The sequence below is a fragment of the Grus americana genome, chromosome 1 (assembly GCF_028858705.1).
Source record: "Grus americana isolate bGruAme1 chromosome 1, bGruAme1.mat, whole genome shotgun sequence".
In the NCBI taxonomy this organism is placed as follows: Eukaryota; Metazoa; Chordata; class Aves; order Gruiformes; family Gruidae; genus Grus; species Grus americana.
In genome coordinates, this window is record NC_072852.1 from 186687731 (window position 1) to 186710032 (window position 22302).

Genomic DNA, 22302 nt, shown 5'->3' on the forward strand with positions numbered 1-22302 from the left:
GCAGTGGTCTCCTCCACAGATTCAGGGTGCAGATTATAAATAATGTGGCCTGAACAAATCTATCACACAGGCAGACTTGGTTGTCTCTGGTTTACTTTCAAGAAAACAGAGGTGCAGAGACATTTCCCCAAGACATGCACTGGGATGAATGGAAGAGAGATGATCCAGACCCTCTCTTCTACAGTCCTGTGCTTTTTAGTTACTAGTGGATAAACTGATCTTATTAAAAAAAAAAAGCCAACCCCCAAAAAACAAATAACAAAACAATGACCCCTAGATCCTATTATTTCAGTGCATCCCAGCCAGCATTGATATCTCAGCATCCCTATATAAAATTTTCATTGCCAATTCTTCTATTTTCAAATGGTCTTCCCTGGACTGTAATTACTTTATACTATCATGACTACAGAAGAAAACCTATTACCTAAAAAAAAAAAAAAAGAAAAAAATTTTTAAAAGTTAAATGAAATTTTTCTAGCATTTTCCTCATTAAATTCTGCCATGAAATCCTAGATGGCTGTACCAAAGCCACTGCCATTGATATGAATGGAGGTTGCCAGTGGATAGACATGAATACGTTTGGTCTCTGAAGCACGATTTACACAATGAAGAGAAGCATATCTACTACAGCTCTGTGATAATTTGTATTTAACACTCCAGGATAGCCGATCAGGCATCCTGTAGCAAAGAGAAAGGAGAATAAAAACTGACATGACAGCAGAAGATAATTTTTTCCTGAGGCAGGCAAGAATCTAATATAGCACATCAATCAGGGGCTACTAACTGGCCAGACTTGCACTCATAATATTTACATTGATATAATTGAAGGAATCTTTCACCTCAGCTTATGTCTTTTAACAGACCTGAGATGTGCAGGTTTTGTTTACCTACAAACTTTCTGGCGAGGAATATGTTGTGAAGAGGTTTTGTTTGTGTGCTTTGCTTTTATAATGCTCCGCTGGTCTCTGTTTGGCTAGTATACAGAGAAAAACTTCCTTGTAGTCTGGCATGACTCCATTTCCCAGTTTTTCTCTCCCAGCAGCAGTTTTGAACTCAGGCAGTTCATGCTTATTCCTGATTTTCCCAAGTGATCTTGCTGCTGCGCAGGGCTGCAGCTTGGCCCTAGTCACTGAGAGAAACCTATGCTTTGAAGCAGGATTATGGGCTAGGATTCACCCATCTCCACCACTGAGGATCTCTGGAGGAGAAAAGCAGCAGGGATAAGCTACAAGACCTTATCCAGAACCACCTTCTTGAGCCAATTTCACTGCAGGTGAAACACCTCTGAAATGGGTGGAATTGCACGTGTTCAAAATTAGAATAATGCAGCTGGGTACCCATCTCCCAGTAACCCATCTGAGGACTGTCCTAGCACAAACACCTTTGAATGTCCACGCAGGGAATGACAGATCACAATAGTGCAACTTACAGTAATAGGAGAAAACAACAGATCAAAGGTGGCCTCTTAATCTGTTTTGATCAGTGCTCCCTTATCTCGGTTCACAAGGCGTAATTCATGTGCATGGCTGGAGGGGACTGTCCAGCATTTGTGCTTTTATTGTCTAAAAGACTTAGTCTCCAGTCTGAGTTTAGTCCAACACACATTTTACCATCTGCTCTATTTCCTATGTGCCTATGAGATCATTTTTCTACATGTAAAATTATAAAGTGAAGATTCACATATGCTTACACAGCTTATTTCTATTATTATTTGTTAAAGACTGAGAATTTCCTTGGCACAGTACAGGGCCCAGAATGAAGACATATCAAGCCCTGAAGCCATGCTTCATGTGAAATACACCCAAAATGGCTATTCTGGCTGAAAGAGCAGTGTTAGGAATTTCAAACCACTTCCCTTCCTTCGAGTTCTGAGTGGATTCATGACATTTCTGGCAATGTAGCTTAAAGAACCATTCGCAGAAATTGGTGCTGCATTCATCACAAAAGCTTTCTGTTTTTGACCATGCAAAACCTGATTTTCAGTGCAAAATATGCATTTCAGCAAGTTTAAGATTGTCCATAAAGATTTTGGAAGGCAATTTGAGGGGGAAAAAAAAAAAAAAAAACAAAATGGCAATGAGAAAATGTCACTATTCTTTTTTTAGTTGATAGTTATAATAATGTTGGTTGTTCATGAAGAAGCTCACTTCTTAGTGAAACTTTTAAAACTCATTTTTCCATTTCTATTTTCTTGTGTTATTCTCCTCAGCCTACATCTCCCGTATTACTTACAGCAGCTCTTGGTAAGAGCTGAAACATAACATGGCTGAACCGAAGCTACCTGTCCTCTTTCCCCTCTCTTCCTTTCTCAGTTTCCATCCTCGGCCTTTCTGGTTCCTTGTCCCTCCTGGAGACAAGGGCGGATGGTGACTGGATGCTGTCCCAGATTCGGAGGACGCTGTGTGGCCATGCGTGCCCTCTCTCACTGTGCCACTCCACGTGCAAAGGAGGATTTGTCTCACTTCCCTTGACGCATCTAAAATACAGATGTCTGTATCTATGCTATGTGTCTGAAGCTCCCCTCAGAATCAGTAGGAAGAAGCAGGCAAATATAAAGGGTAATTCACCTCATCCTAGGTAGGTTAGTGCCCAAAATAGGTCAGATGAATCATGTCTTCAAAGTGCCGTGTTCTGCTGACCACAAAGAGAGCCTGGATGACTAAATGTTTAATATTAGCTGAGACGGATCCTGTCCTCAGCATCTTCCCTTTATGCCATTGTCCTGCTTATTCCCCTGTTGCTCACAGCACGTTATCCTCCTGAATGATCTTTCTTCTAGCTTCCCTTCTCATATGAGTGGCAATGCCCAAAGAAATGGTATCTTTCCCCCAGCTGCTACTCTGAAGCAATTTCCCAGCCTCGGCTTTCTCCTGAGATCTCTCATTGATGTGGTATTCCATGGAGTGTCTTTCACAAATCATTTGTGAAAGCTCCTAACTTATATTTCACATCTCTTCTCAAAACTCACCTCTACCAAGATGCATACACTGCAGCTCGCCTGTTGCTAATAGCTAAGTGGGTGGTCTGTTGGGAATCATTAAAATTCTTCTTGTTGTATATTAACCCCTCCAAAAAAAAACCTTCTAGGAGTGAAACCTGCTATTATCCTATCACTAGTATGCTAGTGCTGGCAGAGCCATGGACTGGAGCCCCTCAAGTCTACAGTGTGGGTTTGTACAACGGTTTACAATAGCTTTCTGACACTGCGTGAATGGCAGCATAAATTACAGCGCAGAAATAGATCAACACACTAAAGTGGCTTTACTTCTTTAAACAGCTCTTACAGGCACCAATGCCCCTCTACAGATTTGAAGGAGTCTTTTCTTCCTACTCCTCCACCTTCCTCATTTTAAGCAGGCAGCAGTGAATGGAATAGCACATTGTGAAACGCCATTGCCTCTTTATCAGGTTACAGCACTAGAGAAAAGAAGAGATGAAAATCCAAGTGAAAATCACTCCTGTTTCCGGTCTCACCCTGCCTTGGACTTTCCCCTAATAGCTGAAAGGGATTAAGGTCTTAAATAGCTTGCTGACAAAACCACTGTACAATAGGACCAGTTGGTAACATCAGGAGGAGATGTTCAGCTTTGTTTTTATTCAGGTTCATAGAGGGTCTGACTAAAATACAACTATTCTCTTAGCCCATAAATAAATGTAAAGCCTGATCCAGTTGCAGGAGCCACCAGCACAGGGTTGAGGCTTGTAAGAGGATGATTTCTGGAAGGAGCTTTTCCCGCGTGGGCACGGTGGGTGCAGGCAGATACCTGCTTTGGCAAGAGGAGGGATTGTTAATCTGAAGTGCCGAGTGTCCCCACATCTCATGTAAATCCATGGGAGCTGGGAAAGATCCTTGCCTTTGGGAGTCAGCCGATTAGCAGTATACTCCTGCAAGACGCTGAGAGGTCACGGAGAAGTTGCTTAGTGCTTTTGTCTCCCACAAAAAGGCAAAAATAGAGGTCCACTATTATGAATGCCAAGCTACTGCTGCAGCTCTTAGGTATCCTGGCTGGCATCAGGATATGGTTGTAGCAGCCGGTAGGGATCCTGGGTCAGAGTGAGCATGCAGGGGCAAGCATGAAACTGAAATAGTACCAAAATATTAAGAAAAGAGGCAGGACAGCAAAAGCACGAAGACCTGCACTACTGCCCTCACGTTCTAACACTGCGCAGAGTATGGAGAGATGTTCAAAGAGAAGGAAGCCAACTCAATTTTGTATACAAGAGGAGGAAGGGAATTATAGGAGAGGGATTAAGCTGTCTGCCTACCAGTCTTCTAGAGTAGAAAAGATCTGAAGAAGGCACCCAGAATATCCCTCAACATTAGCAGTTCTTGCTCAGTACAACCTGGTGCAAAGTACTAAAGAAAAGTCATTGCAGTTGCTGCCAGTTGCACTTCGGCAATTTGGAAAGCCAAGGCCAGATGCATGGGGGGATTAATCAGTACAAGCCAAGGACCAGTATCCATTGCTCCTATTTGTAGCTCACTTTGCAGGTCTCCTTGCCACATGGGTGGTAAGAACCATCTGGTCTCCCTTAGACATTTATAGGAAATATGTCCAGGTCAGAGCAAGTTGTTTCCAAGAGATATTTTTCTAATTGAGAAAGGGAGGTACCTCCAGAGGGAAAGCCATCACACCCTAAGATAAGCTCAGCAAAATGAACTTTGCTCTCCATGGATGGTAAGGGGAACCTCAAACTTTGCCATCCAATGAGTGCTATGATGAATCCCACTCATAGTACCCAAGCCTTCCCAACACCTTCCCAACACCACTAGAGAACTGTAGTTGTTACTGTGTTTTGGAAACTACAACCCAAACAGATGAGATTCCTGACATCAGCATCTTCCCTACATAACCACCCACCCATGACTATGCTCAGGCCCATTTCAGGACCAAAACCTTATTTCTGCCTCAGCTTTGGAGGTCTGACACCTCTCTGTATGTCCTCTTGTGCTGTCCTAGACAAAGAGGCCCAACCATGGCATTAAAGAAGAATGGTGTCCATATGAGATGCTGCCCTCAGCCTGCCCCTTTCTCTCCTCTCCTCTCCTCTCCTCTCCTCTCCTCTCCTCTCCTCTCCTCTCCTCTCCTCTCCTCTCCTCTCCAGTCGGACAGTTTGGTGGCTCCTACAGAGATGGCTCACTTTTCAGGTTCCACCTGGCAGGATTGATGTGTGTCTTCAACTCTTACCCACAGCTCAAGATGTGGCCTTAAAATTGTATTCCAGACACACACATCACCTGAGACTTCAAGCTGCTCTCGCTGGTGTCTCATTAAGCTGCAAGGTGATAACAGTCAGTGGTAACAACTGTGAAATCCACAGTGACCTGACACATCTGGAGTCAATGGGTACTTGTGAGATGCTTTTGCCTGTGGCCTTATGCTACCTGCATGGAAACATTAGGTTAAAATAAAGAGAAGAGCAAGCAAACATCGTTACCAGGCAGTCACTGAGCAGAGAGTGCCTCTTCCCTGGGATAATTTACTCTGCAGTTTTCAGGTTTGTTAGTCGGTTTGGGGTCATGTTGTTTCAATATCTTTTCCCCAAGAATAAATACGGTATGAAAATTCTCCTAATGGACCCCTGTAGACAGAGTCTTAACTCCAGGTTGTGGAAGCAGCTGGTAAACACGCTCACAAGCTATAATATCCGCATGACAAAACTCAATAAACACTCACGCCCCATTAGCACCACCGTCAGCATTCGCCTTGTGCTTCCAACAGTGGGGGTGAGGGACTCTGGGGAGCAAACGCTGGGAGGAGAGGTCCCTGCTGCGCACCCAGTGGTGGGGACCAGGGCTGGGGGGCAACCTGAAAACGGTGGGACTTCCCGACCCTGTGCTATGTCCAGCATTGAGCATTTAAAGAGAGAAGAGGCAAGCAGAGTCTGGGACTGACGCTGGTACGGTAAACTGCAAGAATAGGTCAAGCTGTCAGCTGTTATTAACCTTAGCAAAACCCGTATCTTCCGGTTCAGCCTCAATTAATTCACATGGTGTTTGTTTGAGAGCCTTCTTATTACACTGTGGAATTACTGGCCCTATCTCCAGCCTGGCTAACCTGCCTGTCTCTCCTCCTGCACCATTTAAATGTCAGTTATATTTTTGTGGTTGACTGGTTAGTGAAAGGATGAATGGATAAGTGTTTGTGCTAACTGATCTACATGAAGATGCCTCATTAAGCAGAAATGGACATGGGATGATATGATTTTGATGTGGTCTTGGCTTGCTTTTGGAAACATATTTTCTGTTAGAGAAGTGGTGAGAAACATGAGATGCTAAGTTTGATCCTGTTCTCCCCATTCTGAGCCCCTTGTTTGAAGCATATCGAAAAAGAAACACTTCCAGAAACCAAAGTTATGATATGATCAAAACAAAAACAAAGGGCCAAATTCCCGTATTTATGGTGACCAGCGTGGTGCAAGCAAGTAATTCCAGCTCATTACTGAATGGCATTATATTTTGATATAAAATCTATCCCCTTGCTTCTTCGAGGATGAGAGGACCCTATAGTACGCAGGTGTGTTTGAGTCTAGTATTAACTAAGATGGTACCAAGGCCAGGCACCAGGGAACAGGCCCTCAAGACCATGCTAGCATTGCAAGGCCCTGTTCCTCCTCATCCCACTGCTGCCTAGTGAATTCTCGGTCCTCGGCCAAGAAACCAGGCTCCTCCTCATACAAGGCCTGGGGGTAGCATGGCACCCCGAGTATATTCTTAGACCTTCCCAGGGCTAGGAAGGAGCAGAGGACCTGGACCCAAGTGAAATTACTCAATTCCCACCTCTGCTTCTGTCTCTCCAACCACCTCTCTCCAAGTTCAATCTGCTACCCAGGGGAATAGCCCTAAGCAATGGGGCTCCGAACTGGCCCATGGCCTGGGAGCCCAGATTTAGGTCCTGACTCAGAAACCTAGACACCACCATAAAACCTAGCCAAACCGCAGCTGGTGGGACTGAAACTCCAAGACAAGACTAAGAAAAGATCTCTGTTTGCTCAGGACCCTACAACACGGGTGTGGGGGAAGCCCAGGCTGAAACCTTTGTGTGGTCTCAGAGCAGAGGCTTGACATGGCTCCGAAGTCTCCGTCAGTCATTGTGCGGATGCGTGCTGTGGTGAGGGAGAATGGCTCCAAGTGTCTCTTGTTGGAGCTGTTTGACTTTATATAAACAATTAAATATTCATTGGGCCAAAGAGGAAGATTGATCCACTGATCAAATATTTAGGGAAACAGGAATGAGAAACATTGCTGGTTTAAACTGGGGGAATATGGCTCCAGATGTGCACTTTGGCCGTATCCCAATCCTATATAGGACAAATTTCTAGCAATAAACTGCTCTTCCTCCTTCCAGGAAAACCTGGGTCTGAAGGCCAGGCAACTTCCATCACAGACTTTGGCCAGAATCCTGCTAATAACGAATGGATCATCAGAATTTGGATGGACAGTCGTCTAGGTCCACAGGTCAGCATAGACTGAGGTCTGAAATTGCTACTTGAAATCAGGCAGAAAGGAGATTTCAACATGGGTCAGCCAACACCAACAGGATTGCTTGAGGTACCCAGCTGCTCTGGACAGACAGACGAATGTCATGACACATGCACATGGACAGACATTGAGGACCTGCACTCATTGTCCCTAAAATATAATTAGCAAGACAAGTGAGGAGGAAGTTCAGAAACAACTGTTTCAATAGCAGCCCAGTGTCAACAGGCACTGTCAGGACTCTTTCCTCTTCTCTCGCTGTTGTGGGATGTCTGCCTCAAGCCTCCTCTGAAAACAGGCCCAAGCAGATGACTTTCGCAGCCCACACAAGTGTCCACATTTCAGTTCTTTCAGGCCAAGAAATGGAGAAAGTTTGGAGGGTCTGGAACCTTCCCACAAAAGGAAAATAGGATATCTCCAGCACTTCTGAAAAAAGAAATACCCACTCTCATCCAGGCAAAGCACGCATTGACTTGTATGAGAAGGAATGGGAAAAGCCTTCAGGAAATAGCTAATGGTTTCCAAGTCTTTCCCTTGTTCATTTTCACAGACTCTGGCTTTCTTCAGGGGAAAAAAAGTCCTTTTTAAATGTGCCTGACCCTGGGCTCTGTTCCTACAAACATTGATTCAGGGAGGTACTTTGTTGTTATTTATTCTCAGCTAATGACTGAACTGGCACAGCTCTGAAGAAGGGGTATCCCAAAAGCCCAGTGTCCACAGGCGTTCCTGTTCCCTGCCCATATTCTTCCTGCCCTTGGCTAACAGTGAATTACCGCGAAACTTCCATTTTGGCTTAGCTGGGGTAAAAGCTGTGCAGTCCCCACATCTCTTCTTTCCATGCGCTCCGAGGTGAGATGCATGAGTTTGCTCCTCCATATATAGTACTGAAATCTGAACAGATTTGCAAGGCATTACCTGGCTGTATAGCTCTGGCAAGTATGGCTGCCTATGTTTATATATATACACACGCACATATATGTATATACACACGCATATATACCATGGCTTCCTGGTACACTGAACATCTCCATGCACATTTTCTGGCACCGAAGCCATCCTGCACACAAGAGCCTATAGCATCCTCTTAAACTCTTGCACTCCCATGTCTAGGCACTGTCCGGAAGGGTGATAATTCATACAGGCTCCACCACTCCCTGGACCAGTCCAACAGTTTTGCAGAATAGACAGTCACGCTCCAATGTCTGAAATAATCTGAGGCTTTGTTTAATTTACCAGTCTAGGGACAGCCTGTGAGATCCAAGTCACAATCGACTCCTAACTGAATTGAATCCAAAGCTTAATACAGCTGAAGGAGCCAAGAAAACTTTCCTCAAGAGACTGGTGCCATTTGCTAGAGTGGGAAATGTGGGTCCTCAGCTTTTCGGATGCTCGGGCTCAGCACAGCCTGCAGCAGAGCCTTACAGTTGATGGAGTTTTCACACTTGCAGCTCAACATGTGGTTGCACATGTTTGTGGCTAAAAATGTGCTTTCTCCGTAATGAAACTGGAATCAATAACCAATCAAGACAGTATGTGCTTCTGTGGAACAGCTTAAAATAGGTTTTCTTTCTTTCTTTCTTAGCAACTGCTCGCAGTGAACACAACCTTTCATTTCTTCCACAGAGCTGAAAAGAGCTCTGCGATCACATCATTGCAGCACAAGGCAGTCACAAATATTCCACATCTTACAAAGCCAGAGAGGTACAGGGAACTGAAAGGCAGCAAACCACTCTCTACAATAGAAAAAAAAAAAACCCGCTTGTGCCCATAGAGCAGAAGCAGAATTACCAAGCTGAGCGCTCCAAAAGTAAGGCATGTGTAAATTAAGGTTGTTTGTGTAATATTACTTCATTCCCCCACCTCCCTCTTTACATATGCATTCTGAAACAAACCTTAATTATGAGAACTGCTTGCCATTTTTTACCGCTGTACCCCTCTCTTGCTCTGTTCCCAGCACTTGATTAATGAACAGCTATTCAACATCTTGTTTTCTTCTCCAGCACATGGTCTCATGCTTCATTTTTACTGCTCAAACCCTGATCTGGAGTCAAAAGTTTCCATGGATCATGTAGGGATGGATTTTTTTATAGACATTTATCATGTGGCCAAATTTGGGTAGGTTTTCCAAAGGAGGCGAAGAGGTTGGGCATGCAAAACAAGCTCTCTGACCCCAATTCCCTGCTCCAGATTGTGACGGCACAAGCAGTCCTCAGGAAAAGGCAGCAGCGGTTTTCCCTGAGGACACGAAAACTTATTTTTCATCTGAGACGTATGTAAGATCAGCCCAAGGGGGTCTCCTGGGATGGTCTGACCCTGATGGGTCAGGTAGAAATGCTGGAGCTGAAATGGTACCCTGTGGCTTGCTCCCTGCCATGGCTGAACATGTCAGCTGGTGAGACCACATCTAACTCCCGTTGGATGAGGTGGTACTGTTGTGCTCGTGGCTGTTCTTATGCAAATGCAACCTGCAAATGCAGGTTGTAACATTCTCAGTAGAGGAGGCAGCACGGTTTGAAAGAGCAGGAAAAAATGTGCATTGAAATACAAATACATTTAACAGCATTGGCTATGTTTAAAACTAACCGAAAAGAAATTGCTTTCATTTTACTCAGGAGCAAGAGCCTGTTTATAACAAGTTCCCTTCATTAAACCTTTGCTTTATAACGTATGACTGTGTCAAACATCAATATTCAATAACATTATTTGTGAAAAGGGGAAAAAAAATAAAACCAATCGCAGTGATCGGATGGACCATCAAATAACCACTTGATGGATGAAGAGGAGAAATGGAAATGCCGTCTGCATTTCCAGCATTCCCCAACTGATCAGCCCACTGGGAAATAACAAGGGAGGATTATTCGATATTCCCTCTGTGTTTGCGAACTACTATTACACACCAAATTTTGCAGGAGATCAATACTCCTTTAACAATTCTGCCACAGATGCTAGAGCTCATTAGTAGGATGTGAATAACTGTAGAGGTTGGAAATCCTATTTTACTTGTCTGTCTGAAGGATTTTGGTTTCTTATCGGCTTAGCTGAGGATTTCATGACCAGATTTTACAGTCTATGTTGAGCACTTACTCAGGTAAAATTTTGTCATCTAAAAGGGGAGTTTTGCCTGAGCTGGCTCAGTAGGAGCCTCAGAGTCCTTTCTTCATTGCTTATTACCATTTCATGTTGAATAAAATGCACAGGAGATCAAACCAACCTGACCAGAGCTACCAGTGTCACTATTCTGATATGAGACCTGCTTATTCTGATCATCCAGAATTCCTTCTTATCCTTAAAAGTCCTCTCCCCCTGAAAAAAAAAAAACAAACCAAAAACAAAAAAAACACAGTCACATTGAAAAATAAAAATTAAGGAGTGAAAAAAAATTCTACTTGTGCATTCTTGCCTTGGTATTTGAACTAATTTTTTTGTGGTTATACAGATTTCTCCCTTCTGCCCCTTGCAAATGCAGATTTCACAAAAGTCATGTCATTCTGACTTGCATCCTTGGTTCAGATCTCAAGAGAAAATATATTTCAGAAGCCAGTATGGTCCCAGAAGGGCTATGAATAGGATTTTTCTCAAATCTGGTAGTAAAACATGATACTTCCCCCTTCACTACAGTGCTCATCTGCCCTTTAGCTCTTGGGTTTTAAATGAGCTTTGAGAGGAATTTGCAGGACATTCAAGTTGATAGTCGTTAGACTAACGAGTCAATGCTAATCAGTTCACTTGGAACAGCCAGGCTGCTTTGGTCAAGACCACACAGGATGCCGAGTTCACTGCAGCGCAAGAAGCCAGCAAGAGACTGTGGCCTAGGATAAAACGGTCCAGGTCCAACAATTCTTCTTTCATGCCGAAAGGTTCACACCGAGCACCCCGCACCTGGCTGGTGAGAGCCACCGCCGCCGCTTTCCCCGCACGGCCGTGGTGCACGGCGGTCACGCAATGCCCCGCTGTCACCAATTCAGCCGAGGGACCCGCACAGGGCTGCGGCTATGCCTCGGTTAATCGCTTCGAGAGTTGTTTAATCCCACTGCGGTGTTCCCAACCACGACAGCTTGCAACAGAGGTGACTGGAGGATATTACTGCAACGTGCTGTCATTTTGCAATGGCTGGGAGCGTTCCCTCTTGCGGCGCAGCTGCCCGTGCCGCTCCTGGAGGAGGGGCCTTTCCCCGTCGCTGGTTTCTGTAGTCTTTATGCATTTACGGGACTTTTGCACAATGGGGCTTCATGTTCCATATTTGCAATGTTTTTCTGTCTCTGTAAATAATTGGGCTTTCCAGACTCTTCTGTGAAAAACAGCGTGGAGGCTTTTGAGGAATCTGGTGGTAAAATTGCCCATCGTTAGTTTCTCCAGAAATTCACGCTGGCCATGTGCATGCTTTTCTGGTCTGTAAACATGCTTGATATGAATTCTGGGGTTGCATGACAAAATCTCTTCAAGATAAAATCAGGCTGATCTAGTTTCACAATTATTAGTAAGAGGCTAAAATAAAATAAAATAAAATAAATAGTGCGGTGCTTTAATGGAGAATCCTCTGATAAATCCATCCATACATGTAACCAGAATGATCCAAAACATTCATTTTAGACAGTAGGCCATGCAAAACCTTCACTCAGAAACACACATTCACTTTATGCGAATGGGATGTTTTAATCACAGAGGCCAGCAGACAGTCTGAAATTATAACTACTCGGTGTTTTTGCTGCTTTGAACTAAAGGGAATGAGAAAGGTTAGAAACTAAGGGGTAGATTTTCAAAGACATATTGGCATTATTTGTGACTTTGGAAATTTCCATCTAGATGCATTTTGAATCCTGGGATGGACTCTGCAAGTCCTGTGACTTAAACTCTCTTCAGAATCCAAATTTCGCTTTCCCGGTTTCATAAATTTAATGTTTCTATTTAATTTGGATAGGGAGTTTTCAAATGCTTCTGAAGGATTTAGGAGCACAAGTTCTAGGGAAAATTGAGAGGCTGCATTAACCTAAAAATGTTATCTTTTGAAAAGCTCCTTCATAGCTAATCAATTTCACATGCTTGGGGGCTTTGCCCACACCACTGTGAATCTGCTCTTCTTGGACTTCAAAACCCTCAAGAGGATTTTATTTGGTAATAGACTTTTCAAATATTTTGTATAAACTTGTCTAAAGTCATGAAGAAGCATGTGTTTACAAGACCTGCATGCAAAGGGGTGTTTTGGCTCAATACTCCTGTCTCTGAGGCTGGGATTTATTTGATTTAATTTTAGCCATCTGAAAGTTAGGTCGGCAGTCTCAGCTAATCACCAGGGCTCCCTTGTCTGGCTTCACTATTGAGACGTAGGCACCTATGGAGTTGTCTCATCTATTGCAAACATGTCACTCAGGATGGGATCGATTCCTGTCGGATATTCCTACCTACCTCTTTTGTTCAGCTGACTATAAGAACATCCCAGCTCACTAACTTAATGGGATGCTTAGCTTTCAGGTGGCCGATGTTAAACTAGGTGGAGTTTATCCTGAACATACTGTGCTATATTATTTGTAAGGCATTAAGCATAGTGCTGCGAGTTTATAGCACTGAGATTTCCAAATCTGTGGGAAGTTCCCAGAAGTGCCCCCCATGAACAAAACATTAAGTCAGTGCCCGCCACCTGAATTTGTAGTCCACTTTGCAGAGGTGATATCACCACCACCTTCTCAAGAACACTCGGCCTATAGGTATCAACTCTTAAGGACCATTTTGTTCACCATATAAGCTGGCTTAGGAAGAAATGTGTCTGAGCCAAAATCTAAGGTGCCACACAACATCTGTGGGGAGGTGAAGCTCAGGTAATGAGTCTGGAACAAATTGCTCCATGAGCGAGTGTGCTCATTAGAACACCAAATGTGCATTTGAAAGTTTGAGAAACAGGCAGGTTTTGCATTGACAGGTGGGTATTTGAGTGTCTGATACATTCAGTCTGATTCATCCAGGAGTAAATTTGTCATTGTTGGGGCAGGACCAAACTGACTGTAGGAGTTCTCTCAAATGTTCACAACATTTTTATTTTCATCAGTTGCAGTTTAGCTTGCCACAAGTTAATGTGCTCATGCATTAGGTCAGGTTTTTTCTATTCAGACTATTTTAACACCATCCAAAAAATGGTAAAATCATTTTGGGACAGAGAAAAATCAACATAAAAACTGTATTTATATTTGCGCCAGTGCAGCACATTCAAATCTCTCAGAAAAGCCTTCAGTTGCCAAAACTGTGAAGAAAGATGTGTGACCTTCTGCTACATTTCCCATGTTTGTTGTCTTAATTAAACTTGTCATGAGTCATCTTTACAACACTCAACTTACCTCGGACCTATAACAAACAAAGGCATTCAGCCCCTGATGTGCGTGTCCAAATTCACTGGGGATTACTGCAGCCATTTTCATCACTTCCTGTACATGGAAAACGCAAAGGCCAAATTTAGAAACGGATCACAAGTCTCTGCTCAGGTTGTTTCCAAGAAGGCTGATGAAATCTGCTTTCTTATTTAGCTTAAACCTGCCTTCTCAAGTATTATCTTCCTGGAGATTTTCAGACCTGTTTCCATCCCCTAAGCTGTTAACTCCTGCAGTATTAGGGCAAAAAGAAAAAGCTAACCTTTCCTGGGGGCCGACAGACATGTAAGATTGCAGTTGCCATTTTACAGCAGTTTATAACCCAACAGGGCTTCTTTTGCATACTTAAATTTAGAAAATGAAATGCAAAGCAAGGTACAGAATCACAGAATCACAGAATCACAGAATGGTTTGTGTTGGAAGGGACCTCAAAGACCATCTAGTTCCAACCCCCCTGCCATGGGCAGGGACACCCTCCACCAGACCAGGTTGCCCAAAGCCCCATCCAACCTGGCCTTGAACACTTCCAGGGAGGGGGCAGCCACAGCTTCTCTGGGAAACCTGTGCCAGTGCCTCACCACCCTCAACATTAAGAGTTTGAAAAAGTCACTGCCCCTCACATCGTGCTTTAATTTGCACACCTTTCTTACTTACTAGCTTCAAACTTAAAATCATTAACACAATTGAAAGTCAGTCGAAGAGTAATCATTTTTTATTTTTTTTTTAATATTTGGTCAAAAGCCCATTCAGCTGCTTTTGAGTTAGCAAACATGCTGTCAACACACACTTCAGATTACAAAGATAACTACTTTTTTAAGACAGACTTAACACTAGACTGTGAAAAAACCCCCACAAATGGAGCAAAGTGCAAAAGAAACAGTCATAACATGTCAGATATTATAGAGGAGTAAGAATTGTCATTAGCTGGGGTATTGCTGTGATTACCAAAGCCCCAGAGATGCTCTTTCAAAGCACAAGACACGAGGTAAAACCAGCCGCTGTCCCGAAGAACATCAGTCTCTGTGTCAAGAAAAGAAAGAATAAAAAGTCTGGAGAGGCACGAGGAGGGGATCCTAATTCTTATTATATTAATCCTGTTTTTAAATCCTACTTTTAACTCACCCTTATTTTAATGGCAATTTTATTAACATTCTTCTTTCTTCCCCCCCCCCCCCCCCCCCCCCGCCCTGAATTAATGTTTCTCAATCTTATTTTTAACTCCAGGCACTGCCATTGCTCTGGAGAAGGGTTTGGTGTCTGGCATGGCTGGAGGTCCCTCTCCAGGCATGCAGACCAGCCCATGTCCAAGCAAGCCCAGATGCTTGGTGGGCTTACACGAGGGCAGGCTGAGGGGCAGGTGGAGAGCACCCTGCCCTTGTAGCCACTCCTGGAGGACCCCGCTTTGGTTTTTCTCCACCAGCTGCATCTTGCAGGGATGTATGTAAGCTACAGGGCTCGGAGCCAAGGCGAGCCATACCCTGAGGAGGAGGACCCCCGGGCATCTTCAGGCCATGTCTGCAGCCAGTGTAGGAAATGCTGGCGAGACTGGACCCTCCCTCACTTCCTCTGGGGGCCTGGCACCAGTCACTGGTGAATCCTCTCGCTTCCCGAGGTCTTTATGTCAGGCTGCAGCTCCTATTTTTGAACTGACGTTCCCTGGGCTTAATCCACTTAGCCTGTGAGCACCTTCATCCGCTTCCTGCAAGCACAGCCTGAGGCTGTGAGATCCTCCCTGCTGCACTCGCTGTCCTCCCCCGCTGCCCCCTCGCCCCTCTCGGGAACATGTATTTATAAAGAGGTGGATTAGGAACATTACCAGGCAGGTCACAGGGTGTCAAGCTGCTCTTTCAGGGCTTAAAATCCGAGGCTCACTCAAGAGGGAGTGCTCTCCGTCCGTTCGGATGACTGCTGTGTTGTACTTGCAATTTACTCTATTAATGGTGCCGGTACTTCGCGCTGGAGCATTTAGAGACATCGTTCCTGTAAACAAAGCAGTCAGGAGGTGTAGAAATGGTTTACCTTCATTTTCCTTTTTTGACATGAGGAAAAAGAATGAGGGAGTGTATTTAAGTGCAATGAATGAAATCGATATCTGGTGCAACTCCACCTTGCTCCACTGCTGCCAGTGAGGACCGGGTGATTTACACCCACTACGGACCCCGGTCTGTAATCCCCTCTGAGCCGGCCAGCCCCAAGAGCAATTATTTCAGTTGTCATCTGATCGGTGGAGAGAAATGAGGTGCCTGCAGCACTGCTGCCTGGCAGGTCGCCTCATTGGAAGCAGGGCCAAACGTCTGCCAGCCCCATGTTGCCTCTGGCCCTAGCCCCACGGTGATGTCCCAATGCACGAGACCACTCACAGGGCATTGGGCACGGTCAAAAAAAATTCAGACCAAGCTCTGGCTGCAGACTGTGAGATGTGTTTGGGTTGGACCCAAGTCTTGGAGGAAACGCTCCACCTCAATGCAGGGCTCTTATGGCTCGTAAATCAGGAGCAACCATTCCCCTTTGGTGTGCTGCAGGGATCGGCGCGAGGGCAAATCCCGAGTGCTTCGTCATCCTGCTGAGCTCTAATCCCATCAGCATCTCTGGCCACTCCATCAATCGGATTAAAATATGGCTGAAAGTCATAATATGGCTGGCTTGCCCATGGGGAGTGAGCCCTGGGTGTGCAGACTCAGAGGTCACTGCTCAGCCCAGTGCCATTCTGCTTGCAAGCACCCAAGGTTTCACCACTACAGGGTTTTAGGGATGGCCAGAGCTGCAGACAGGGTAGTCCATGTTGAGCATCACCACGGAGAGGTAGGGGCTGTGCCTTTAGCCCCCTCACACCCCTCCAGAACCTCTGTGCTTTTAATGGATGAAGTAACTGTAGCATTGCTGTCAGAACCTTTCACATTCATACCAAAAGTTAGCCAAAAATATTCCAACAGAAAATATTTTCCATGAGAAAATGCCACTTTAACAGAATCTAACCCTCCTGGTGGAAACCTGTCAACCCTGCTGTATCCTGTGGTAGAAACCAGACAGGTATGTATAAGGATCCTCCCTTCATCCTGGGACCATTGGCAACAAAAATAAAGATACATTTGAAGTCTCTCTCTTACTTTTTCTGCCTTTCTCCAACTATGAATATAATTTCATTTTTTTTAAACTTTCTGTCCCATTTTGGGAATCTTTTGACTTCCTTCTGCCACCCTAAGAAAAGCACAACATATGTGGCAAGGGGATTCTGCCTCCAGCAGCTCATTTCATGGTCCAGATGGGAACATCCTTTCTGTCTCAGTGAGGCAACAAGTGTGTGGACACACACCAGCTTCATCAGCATGACTCAGATGAGGACCAGTGGGTTGGAATTGGCCCTCAAGACAGCTCGAAGTGGCCAATTGCCTGTGCCTGTCTGGTCCTTGAGGATGTATGCTTCATCATACTCAAACACATAAACCTGCTGCCACATCTGCATGATGCACAAAAAAGTGCTTAATACTAGACTCAAGCCCCATCATCCCAGAACATCAGCATGAACACACCTACTTCAAGCTTTCCTGCAGGTTTGGAACATTATCTGGGGTCAATACAGATCTCTCACCCATGAATACAAAAGCTGAAACCACCCTCATTTTATCTGCTCCCAAGTGGACTCCATATGGAAACGTGCCAGCCCTCAGAAGCTTGGAGGATCTCCATGTCAAGAACCTGTCCGTCTTAAAAAGTTATCTTGAGACTTCATCTTTTCTGAAAGTACTCAGTGGCTAAGCAGAAGTTGACCCTCACGGTGTTCACAGGGGACAGTCCTTGTCTTTGCAGAAAAGCACATGAAGACAAGATTAGGTGAACCAAACCATCACCTCTTCATGACTCAGTGAGGTTACAGAGACCCTCACTCTTTCTATTTATAAAAGCACAGTGTCTTGGCAATAGGAAAGGAATAGTTGGCTTAATTTTTATATTTTTAAGTCTGTCTAAATTCAGCCTTCCTGTCTTTTCCACTGCACTTTTCTCCAGAAATCAATCTACACTTCCCACTCATTTATGGGTTGGGGTTTTTTTTTATTTCATTTACTTCCCCAATAAATAAGTAATTGCTCACAGAGACCGTAGGAAATAAAGCTGAGAGGCTTCTCAACATGTCATCTGAACCATAGCTTTCTCCAGGAATGCCCAGACTCTAACATTGCCTACATGCACTCATCGCCCCTTTACGAAGATAGCAGTAGTCTAGTGCTTTCAGAACTGGGCTGCCTGCACAGAACGTGTGGTGATACCCTTTCCAGTTTGGGAAAATCAGACACATCCCTCTTTTCCTATTTTATTTATGGTAATATATAGAATTAAAGAGTGTAACTGAAAGGACAGTTTTCCATAGACCTCTGAACAAGCCTAGAAAAATAAATTCTGTATTAATATATTCCATAGGTTGATTCAAAAGTTATATTAAAGAGATGATCAAAGCGTGATACAGATTATGAATCACTCTATACAAATTCCAGATGTAAGAGTCCCTATTATTCTTAATTTGTGTGAAGTTTCCAAAGCCCTTCCCTTTCCCTCTGATTTAAGAGACCCTTTGCTGTGTAAAATACTCCTTTACAGCTCTGCCTCGTACGTAGAGGAGGTGAGCCCGAACGCATAGCAGCAGGCGTTACAGCTGATGACTAAGTTCCCCGGTTAAGGTCTGATGCTAACCCTTGATGCAGAGCCGCTCCAGTGTCTTGCATATCAGGGAAAAACAGCACAAATGTGTTTGATTTGTAACTTTACAAGGACTTTCACATTGAGGTTTAAGTTTCTTTTATTAGCAGACTTAAGAAAAGGGCACCATTAACACATAACAAAGGAGGCAGCGCTAAACTACTACCATAACAGCAATGTTTTAAAAAACCCACTACTTAGAGGTTTATAAGGTTCCCTTGAAAGATTATTGCAGAAGCCACAAAATGGAAACAGAGAGAGTTTCTCAGCTGCATTGTGCCTTCCCACGTGCTTTCGGCCCTACACAGAGAGACGTGCCTGGTCTAAAGACAACTGTAGCCTCTCTTAAGCAACCTCCTTGGCTTGGGGCCACCCAGGGGTTTCCCTGGGCCAGGAGGATCCCCTGGCAAGATTTAAGACCCCATTGTGCCATTGGAGCGACTCAGGAGAGCCTTAGCTGTAAAACCGAAGGAATAATTTAGCAGCTGAAACAACCACTTTTACTCTCCCAACAGCCTTGTATCAAACAAGAGTCTCTGTTCAACCTGTTTTTCCCTGGTTTACTTTACATGTTTTATTTTTCTAGGTATTTTGAATGAAAGGTACCATGGGCCTGAAAATTCTCCAAGCAAAACATCACAGTGTTTCAATACAAGTTATCTAAATAAAATGCTGAGTCTTTCCTAACACTTTCATATTTGCTCATTTTGGTCATATCTAGCAAAGAAATTGAATTTCCAAATCCTTCTGGTTGCTCCCCAGAGCTGCCTTTAAGTGTACACTCCATCAGAAAAAGTGTTCCCAGCTCTGTTTATCCAATTTAAGGTCCACACGCTCTTAGACTGTCATACGATAAAGACGTCATTAAAAGCTTTAAGTATCTATTATTTCAAGACATTTCCTTACAAAGCAGTGACACTGTGTATCAGCAGCCTTTATTCTCTGCAAACCCTTGTCTGAGCCGCAGAGGAAGGAAAGGGCTGGCTGGTCCGGGAGAAGGGACCTGGCTAAGCCTCCACTAGTTCCTGCCGAAGAGCATCCCTGTGCCTGCACCGCGGGCGCGGGGCCATCCTCGCCAGGGCTTTCCTTCCCCTGCTCGGCCAGCCGGCCAAATCCAGCACTCCCCTCTGGGTGCTGAGCGAGGCTCCCCTCCCTGGTCAGCCCAGCAGCACTGGAGATCAGGCGGAACTGGAGATTGGAGGGGGTGGGTGACCATCCATCAGGCAGCAGCTGCCTTTCTTCTTCCCATGGAGAGTCATTGCTCTGGGGTGGCATCCCTGTGGGCAAGCCAGCTTTCCAGTCTATCAAACTGACTTCTTCCTTAATCACCTGTATTTTCCCTTTTTTAATTTTTTTAGGAATTGCCTTAGCCTTAGCGCAGCATGACTTAATCCACCACTTTTGATGCTCTAATAGTTTCCACTCCTCAGACCTCCCTCCATGACCTCACTGCTCCGCTGTCTCCTCTTTGCCTGATCTCCATCTGACACACAAAACAACCTTTTCTCAGCCCTTGGTTGCCCTTGCGTTGTCTCCCCACCACCCCACGTCCCCAAACCGGTTCGGCAGAAATCCCAAGGCAGGCTCCTCGCAGATGCGGGGCATTACCCCTCCCAGCCCCCCAGTGCAGGGAAAGACCAAAACACATGTCTTCTGGCTGGAGAGAAAGCTGTCTGGAACGTGAGCTCACGTTTTCCTAAAATAACCGAGAACCATGCGCTTAAACTCAACACCTGAGGCAAAGCGGGAGTCGCTGTTAACACTGTGCAGCCTCCAAAGCAATCCTCGCACGCAGCGCGACACGGCACGGCGTGGTGCGAGCCAGAAGCACCAGGCGGCTAGCAGCCTTCCAAGGGTGACTAATGCCCTGCTGCTAAAAACAGCTTCCAGGGGTTTTCCATGAGCAAATCTCACTACAGGTCAAGTATTGACTTTTCACCTGCTAAATACAAGAACTTTGCTGTAAGGTCCAAACCGATGGATTTTTTTTTTTTTTTTTTTTACCAGCACATACCACAGCTTGGTGAAGGAAACCTAGCTCTTTCATAAGTGATGGCAGCATCTGATCCTTGTTAACACCCTTCTCAAATGCCAAAAAATCACCCTTCTAGTAGATTATGTGTGGGATTGTGGAAACAAGGATGTGTGGTAGACATGGAAGACTGGAACATAAAGTATATTGCACTCATGGACATAAATGTCTCAGGTCCAAAAAAAAAGGAATAGAAAATTACAAGCTGATATGGCTTCTCAGAGAAGCACACTGTTACATCATAGAATCGTAGAATCACAGAATGGTTTGGGTTGAAAGGCACCATAAAAATAATTTAATTCCACCCCCCCTGCCTTGGGCAGGGACACCCTCCACTAGACCAGGTTGCCCAAAGCCCCATCCAACCTGGCCTTGAACACATTAAAATAGGTGGTCCTGTCAAAAACACTTAACACTCAGCACCTTCACCAAAACACCAAGCAAAAGTCTCCGGGGCCTCATTTCAGAAAGAAAACTCTAAGAACAGACATCAGTCCTTCAGAGTTACCAGGGTCTCTGTCCCCTCAGACCTGCAGGGTGCTGCTGCTCCTCTTCCCTCTGGCCACCAGGTCCCTGTGTCCTTTTTGCGCCTCTTCTTCCATGTGAATAAAAGCCACATCTCCAAGAAAATTGAATGAACACATGGCTCAGCTCATTGTCAGGAGAAATGTATACAGTGTGAATTTCTGAACTTGTTCAATTAATGTCTTGCCTAAACAGACTCCAGCGCTATGTTTTTCTGCATATTTGAGGTTTGCAGTCAAGCAGTTGAACTGTGTAATCCACCATCTGAGACATGACATATTGTTCACCAGCCCTGACTGTCCCTGACAGGTTGATTCATCTTATAAATCATTTGGGCTTCCAGATGAAATGTAGATTGATTTTATTTTGCTTATTTTATTTTAGGAGCAAGCCACAGGTGGGTGTGTCAAAGTGCCTTCTCAACACTGCTTCTAGGAACAATATCATCCTTGCACAAATGTTAATGAAAAGTAGAGAGAGGTGTGCATTTGCAATTGAAATTAGACTACCTTGAGAAGTTGCCAAAATATCTATGAATAAACTTCCCCATTAGCAATGTTATACCAGCAGCTGAATTTTGTGGGAAACACATATACATACCTCCTTCTACTTTAGGGGACCCACCTTTTACCTTAGAACTTCCTATCATAACTTCTGTTGAATATCTAAACACTATCTAGGCCAATGCGACCACTATGGCAAGGACCACGGATCTTCTGCTAGGCGGCTTCACTTAATTCATGCTGCTGTGAAGGTTATGAAGAAGCAGTACAAGATGTGGCATTTGGCAGTGCAAGGGGAATGGATTGGCATGGGGCGGCTTATTGTGGTCCAGGTCCTTGAGAAAATGGCCAAGCTTTGAAGACACTCAGTATCTCCATCCTTGAGGACTCTGCAGCAGCTCAGTGTGAAAAAGATGAGTACCATGGGGTGGTCCTGTCCTGGTCTGAGAAGATGGAGAATATAAAATAAAAAATCTTCTGAAATGGTTTTGACTCCAGAGAAGGGTCAAACAGCCCAATGCGGCAAAGAGGCAAGGTTTCAACACCTTGAAACAATTAATTCTAGCATTCCCAAGAGGTGCAAGACTGCCTTCAACTTACTTCTAATTAATTTACAAATTAGCCTACTGGCCCATAAAGAGCATCATGCACTAATTAAGCCCAGCTGCTTTATGGGAAGAGCTACAACAAAATCTGTAGGTTTCTGATACCAAA

General features: G+C 44.6%; 1 long non-coding RNA gene across 1 annotated transcript in view; it reads right to left on the reverse strand.

Annotated features, from left to right (window-relative positions):
- Nucleotides 1–14723: 14723 nt before the first annotated feature.
- The window catches only part of LOC129212857 (uncharacterized), a 45956-nt gene continuing 38377 nt past the window's right edge, over nucleotides 14724–22302 (reverse strand). The window contains exons 2-3 of the long non-coding RNA XR_008579300.1: nucleotides 15653–15816; nucleotides 14724–14856 (exon numbers count right to left, since the gene is read on the reverse strand). This is a non-coding gene — a long non-coding RNA (uncharacterized LOC129212857). The remainder of the gene's footprint in view (nucleotides 14857–15652; nucleotides 15817–22302) is intronic.